The following is a 7,438-nucleotide window of genomic DNA, read 5'->3' on the forward strand; positions in this document are numbered from 1 at the left end:
AACCTTTTCTAAAAATAAAAGAAAGGCCTTAAGCAAGGTTAAGTAAGGAAATAAAAATTATGGGCTAATCTTTTCGGGTTTTCGTGTGTTGGCTTGCAACTTTATCATGATAAATTGTATAGTCCTTGTTGGCTTGCAACTTTATCATGAAGTAAAGTTGTATAGTCTTTTATTCAAAAAAATTTGCATTCCTAACCCCTGCATATGTTGTGCTATAGACCCCGAAGCGCCAGAAGGAGATTACTTGGAATTTTCAGAAGGATCTTCGAAGTTTGAAGAAGTCTTTGAATTGGTCCCCTGCGAGGCCAACCCTTCGGACAGTACTAACTTTTTAAGCGAACAAGGCAAGCCCCGGTGCATTACACCTATTATTTTGAAGTCAATATTTCATGTGTCCTGTATTTAGCTAATTGCTATATGTATGCACTAAGTCTAGGAGTTGCTTGAAACCCCTTTCTTGTGCATGATCGTACCTTGTTTTAAGGACATCTTTGCCACTTGTTCAAACCTTTAGTAGATAACCCAAGTCTAGAATTGCTTAGTTGCTTAAATACTTGGTTTACCAACCTTAGGGAAAAACTTTTGAGTCATACCTGTTATGTATGGAAGATGGTATAGAAAGTAAGAAGCGGATAGAGGCTAGGGATGTGGTTTTGTCTGCTAGATTAATTTGGTTAAGGCCCGATTCGTTGTCTTAACCTTTGATCAAGTGATAATCATCTGATCACTTACTGGGTATGGGACCAGTAAAGCCCAGTAGGTTAGTAAACTCTCTGATCGGGAATACTTCGTACCCGCGCTTGACGTGCTGGAGATTGGCAGGCGCGTAGCCTGAAACTCACATGGTGATCGGGCTAGACGTGGGGTCCCATGTGGGGGTGCGTCCCTGGGTCCGGGTAGTCTTATTCCCAATCATTGGTTTTGCTAATCGAAAAGTCGTTACGTACGACCTGGACAGCCGTATATAATTGGTGATCAGGGTACTCTCCTGTAGGATGTAATATGATCCGGATCGCCGCAATTCTCGGTTATGAATGCAGTTGATCACTGTTGAGCATCGTAGCATAAATCCATGAATGTTATATCCTTCTGATAATGATTGATGTATGACTTAATGCCTTACTGTTGCATTTAATCTTTTCTCATCATCTAGAATGGTTAGGTAACAACTTAACTCAAATAAAAGATAAAACTAAGGCATCACTTGTAGTTAGCTTTTCGGCAAAAATGTATCAGCCAAGTACACCAAAACGCTAGCATATACTTCCAAAGAAAAACTATTATATTGGTTAGTCGGGTAAGACTTGCTGAGTACCCCGTACTCAGGGTTATCCCTTGTGGCTATCTTTCAGAAGCACCGCAGGAGTCTACTGAGGAAGAAGCCCCGAAGCCCTAGGGTATTGTTATGAGTCTCACAATACCCTTAGAAGAAGTTTTTAAATGCTCATCTCCACCTGAACCGTTTATGTTTTAACTCCTAGAACTCTGTCTAACACTGCACTAGTAAGTTTGCTTCAAACTAAGTCTTGTAATAACTCGTACCTCTTGTATGTATGTAAAAATGTAATATTTGTTGATGCTATCCCATCGCGGATATTATCCTAATGTATGGCTATGAGACACGACGTGGATCTTTCGAGGAGTCCTAGGGACACTCGACGGACGACCGGACTTATACTGTTTTAAGTGCGCTGCGGATAATTGCTGCGTCGGCAGCAATTAGGCGCATTTAAACCAGTTTAAGTTGGACGGTTCCGCCACAAGAACCAAGGGCGTATGTGTGACATTTTGAAAACTTCAGGGGCTTGGCTGTAAAGTCATTTTGGTTTTGTTGTTTTATTTTAGCAGAAAAATAAATGAACTTTGAAAATGCATCAAAAATCATTGAAAATTCAGAAAAATGCCAAACCACTTTTGTTAGACTCAGTGAGCGAAATAGGTTCATGGAAAAATAATCTTGCCCATGTTACTATTGGAAATAATACCCTATAGTTTTATTTCTTGCTTAGGCTTTTTAAATCATGATAAAGCACAAAAGAATGTAAAAATGACAAATCCACCTCTAAAGTGTTTGTTTCATGGAACAGAAGCTTGGAAAACTAGTTAGTACCCTGGTGTAGAACTTTAATTCCCTGTTTTAACTTTATGTTTGTAGTCTAAGGTTAAATTTTTCTTTTTGCATAAGTTTTAATCCAGAGTAGAGAAAAATGTCAACCCACTTAGAGTAATCTGGTTTTGAAGAGTAGTTCTTAGGAAAAATATGAAACAATAAATGTAACTTGTTGAGGCATTCCTTTCTGGTTGAAGAAAGATAAATAGAAGATAAATGTGGGAAATAGTTGTCCTTCACTAAAAACCATGAAAAATTTACCAAAGTCCCTGTAACACGCCTTCAACCCCCTATTAAAGTTTCACCCTCAGAATCACTGTAGGTTTTGAGATAAAAATAGTTAAGTACATGCTACCCTTGGATAATAAAATAATTTTAATTATTTTTGTACTAATCCAATGAATCCCAAATTTTTTTATAGTAACTCATTGATGACATGAGTGAAATACTGCTAATTTCTTAGTGTCATATGTTACTGTTTGAATATGGAAACAAATTTTTGAATATGGAAACAAATTTTGGATGAGGAATTGGTTTAAATGAATAAAGAAAACATTGAGTCCTAGTAAGCTTAAATGGTAATTTTTGGAAGAAGTACATAAAATAATTCAGAATTAAATGACTTTCCAAATAAACCCCAAACAATCCTAAAAGCGACCCCCACCTTCCTTGTGAAGCTCTAAGTTGTAAAAACCTTATATATGTACACAATCACCATCAAAGTCAACCCCGAGTTTTAAACCACAACACACCTTACTTCATGAAGATAATGAAAGTTTAGAACCTTGTTTAGGTGAATGTGGTCGAAATGCAACTTACACTTCAACAAAAATTCATGTCTTGCATCCTTCATATAAAAGCATGGAAAATTTGAACTTTCTGCATATGCATATCGTGTAGAAGCTAATATCGCTGACGGAACCTACGAGCTCCACCACACGTTGAAAGAGGAACCCACCGCAGAGCTACGTCATGTGGAAGGTGAGCCCGAGCCAGATCAAGATCCCGAAGACCAACTAACTTTCTCTGGACTTGAAGGCAAACCCCGGTGCATGCTTCCCTATTTTTAAATTATGCAATATGTTGATGCTGATGATTGTGCATTTACATTTATAGGAGTTCATTGAAACCTTAGATGCATGAACTTAGTTCCTTTGATCTGAACACTAGTTGCTAAAGTCGAGTAGTTGTTGTGCTAAATAGGACTCGATAAAAGTAGAGTGATTGCCTGTCACTCGCGAGTTATAGGAGTTGTCTGTTTACTCATACTACAACTATAAGGATGACGGACGGGACCGGGAATGTTTCCAACGTGGTGGTCGAAATGTGTTGACATTCGTGATCAAGTGTTTGAAAGTATTAATCTCATACCTAGTATCGGATGGGGAAGCCTAGTACCTGATTGAACTGGGGCGTGGCTTATATTCCTGCTGTCCTTGGAACATCGTTCCCATGGTGCATCATGTGGGTGCAAGTGCGGTCACAGTATGGCAGAGGCTGGGACTATGGAGCATTGCATGCCAAAGGAAGTTTGGACTTGACACGTGCCTGGGGATCGATGAGGATGGCTGACAAGTGAAACAAACCTTCATGGTGCGCGGATGTCGTGGGATTAGGTTTGCCATGCATGGTTAAGAAATTTGAATCGATTCGTCTGCCTCTCATAGTTTGGCACTGCTTGATCGCTATTCCGCACTTTGTAAAGATGGAACATGATGAGGATATTAATCTTGATGCTTGATCTTTAATTATTTGGAAACTATGCTTGATTAGTATAAGTTGCTAATTTAGACTGGTTAATGAACTTAGAATCTAAGCTAAAATATTGAAAGTAAGGACCAACTCTAGAAACTTTTGGCAAAAATCGACCCACAACCAAAAAGCCTTGCATGTCTAGGAGTCGGTGAAGTAGTTATCACCTGTCGGGTCAGTCTTGCTGAGTATTAGTTGCTCAGCCTTGCTTGTGGCATAACTTTTCAGATAATGTCAATAGTTTGGCTGCTAGCGTCACTTGGCCTACCCAGCTCCCTTCGGGTTGGAAAGTCGAGTGGGATCCCTCCTCGGACGGCGGGGACAGGGATCATTAATGTCATGATCAGCTTCGTCATGATATCGTGTATCGACGTTTAGCTTCCGCATGTTTTACTTCTTTGTTGTTTACAACCTTGCAAACTTTGTTGAATTTCAAAAACTCTAATGTAATAAAATGTTGAACTATGTTATGTGCTGGGAATGTTGTAATCTTTGTACCCTCTCGATCCTGAGTAAGTGGTTTATCGGATGAAATCCGACGGACGACCAAGATGACTTGCTTAAAGTGCATGATCGCGTGTTAGGCGACTTAAGTCCATTTTAGTCTGGTTAATTTGGGTGGTTCCGTCACACGCTTGGAGGACCAAGACACCAGATTGTCGCCAAGGTAGACGCAAAAGCTGGAGGTGGAGCGTCTAGAGTTCGGGCAGCAAGCCCAATCGGCGTCGGAGTAGGTAGTTAGAGACTGAACAGGGCCGATGCTGATGTGAAGCCTAGAGGAGAGCGTGTGCTTCACATAGCATAGGATGCACTTGATCAGGGCCATGTGAGGCTCGCGCGGGTCATGCATGAAGAGGCACACCTGCTGAACCTCATTCGGCAAGTCAGGTCGAGTCAGAGTGAGGTAGTGAAGGGCCCCAGCAAGACTCTGATACTTAGAGCCATCCTGGAGCTTGGCGCCGTCGTGTGTTGAAAGCTTTGCATGAGTGTCAATGGGAGTCGTTGCAGAGTGACACTCAGCCATGCCAGCATGCTAAAGTAGATCCAGGGCGTACTGTTGCTTAGACGGGAACAGGCCCTAGGAAGAACGTGTGATGGAGATGCCGAGGAAGTGGTGTAGGTCACCAAGATCCATCATGGTGAACTCAGAGTGAATACGCCTCATTATGTGCCAAAGAAGAGTTGAGGACGAGGTGGTGAGGATGATGTTATCGACGTAGAGTAACAGATAGGCGATGCTCGACCCTTCTTTGTATACAAAGAGGGAGGTGTCAGAGGTGGAGGCGACGAAGCCGAGTTGGCAAAGGAAGGAGACAAACCGCTGGTACCACGCCCTCGGGGCCTACTTCAATCCATACAAGGAGTTCTGCAGGAGACAGACGTGATCAGCGGTGGCAGGGTCAACAAAGCCGGGAGGCTGCTGGCAGCAGATAGTCTTCGCAAGGTGTCCGTGAAGAAACACATTCTTCGTGTCCAGCTGGTGGATCAGCTAGGCATGAGAAGTGGCGATGCTGAGGACGGTCCGTATCGTCATCGGTTTGATGATTGGACTGAAGGTCTCATTGTAGTCCATGTTGTGACGCTGGGAGATGCCACAAACCACCCAGCGTGCCTTGTGCCGGGTGAGGGACCCATCAGCATGGAACTTATGCCGGAACATCCACTTGCCTGACACGACATTCGCACCGGGCGGCCGTGGGACGAGACGCCAGGGGTTATTGTCGATGAGGGCCAAGAACTCATCGATCATGGCGGCACGCCAGTAGGCATCAGCTAGAGCATTGCGATAGTTCGCCAGAATTAGAGAAGGCGGAGGAGAAGGCGGAGAAGAAGTCGAGGCTGTCATGCCGTGGTACTAGCACTGCTGGATTGCCCCAGTCACAGACCAAGTGACATGGCGCGGAGGGGTAGGTGGTGACGAGGAGGGCCAGGAGGTGCTAGGACCGCGGGTGCGGGGGGAGGATCGTGGGCGCTCACCCGACTGATCGGAGTGCTCGCCGATGCGGTTGGGGCATTTGCCGGTGCGGTTGGAGCATTCGCCTTACCGATCGGAGCGTGAACCGGTGCGGTCGGGGCGTTCACCAATGTGGTCGGGGCGCTCGCCCGACCGGTCGAAGCACACGCCATTCCAGAAGGTGCGATCGGGGCTGCACCAGCGCATGACGCGGTGGCGGTCGGAGCATTCGGGAGCGCACCCGCACACGCTGCGGTCATGGTCGAGGCTGCATTCGCGTGTAGCATGGTCACAGTCAAAGGCGCTGCAATTGCGGTCAGAGTAGTCGAGAGCGCGGTGGAGAGTGGCAACCCGCCTGTAGATGGAGCGGGGTACACAAGCAGCCCGTGGAATAGGATGATGGGGTCGTCGTTGGTGAGTTCCTGCAAAACAACTAGTGAGGGCCGCAGCTGCTCAACGTCTGACGATGGAGCGACCGAGGTGGAAGTAGGGACATCGGAGGGGCTTGACAAAAGGAAGTCAAGTTGCGATGGATGATTAGGATGGGAGGAGAAGGGAAAGACAGACTCATCGAAGAAAACATGGTGAGAGATGATGACTCGACGGGTGGACAAGTAAAGGTAGCGGTACCCCTTGTGAGAGCAGGGATAACCGACGAAGACACTACCTGGGAGTGAGGAGCAAGCTTGTGGTGTGCTATGGTTGAGAGGTTGGGGTAGCAAAGATAACCGAAGACACGCAAGTGAGAGTACTCGAGAGGCTGGGAGTAGAGGAGGCTGTAGGTGATGTCATTCTGAACGGCAGAACAAGGGCACCGGTTCAGAAGATAGGTGGCAGTGGTGAGCACCTCAGCCCAGTATTGGGCAGCCATGGAGGCGTGAATGAGCAATGTGCGAGTTACATTATTAAGGGTGCGTAGGACACACTCAGCTTTCCCATTTTGGGGAGAAGTGTAGGGACATAAGAGGCACAAGTGGATACCCCAAGAAGTCAAAAAGGATGTGAGAGTCTTATTGACAAACTCAGTCCCATTGTCAGCTTGGATGCTTCGAACAGGAAGACTAAACTGCATGTGAGCATAGACGTAGAAATCTGTGATGTGTGAGGCGACTACAGACTTGTTAACGAGAGGAAACGTCCAACAAAAATGCACGAAGTCATCCAAAATGACTAGGTAGTAGCAATAACCAGAGATGCTAGCTACGGGAGAAGTCCAAACATCACATGTTTTCCTAATTGACATGAATGACATAGAGTATGACTATCTTTATTACAAGCAATGGATGTAGTTTGTCTAAGTGTGGCGATGGCGGTAGGAACAGTACGTGGAGATACCACAAACTAGAGGAGATGGCGAGGCCGACATGGGGCGCTGCAAAGCTGGCTGCTGGAGGCATGGTGTAAAGATCGCTGGCGCTATTGCAGCAAAGAATCACGCGTATGGTTGAAAAATCCTTGACAGAAAAACCAAAAGCATCAGACTCTATGGTGCAGTTATTGTCCTTAGTAAACTGACGAACAAAAATCAGATTACAAATTAGAGAAGGAACAACAAGGACATTGTTAAGATGAAAGTGAAAGGTGGGGGTGGTAAGGGTGGAGTTGCCACGGCACGTGACAGG

The sequence above is a fragment of the Setaria viridis genome, chromosome 8, assembly GCF_005286985.2.
Source record: "Setaria viridis chromosome 8, Setaria_viridis_v4.0, whole genome shotgun sequence".
Taxonomy (NCBI): domain Eukaryota; kingdom Viridiplantae; phylum Streptophyta; class Magnoliopsida; order Poales; family Poaceae; genus Setaria; species Setaria viridis.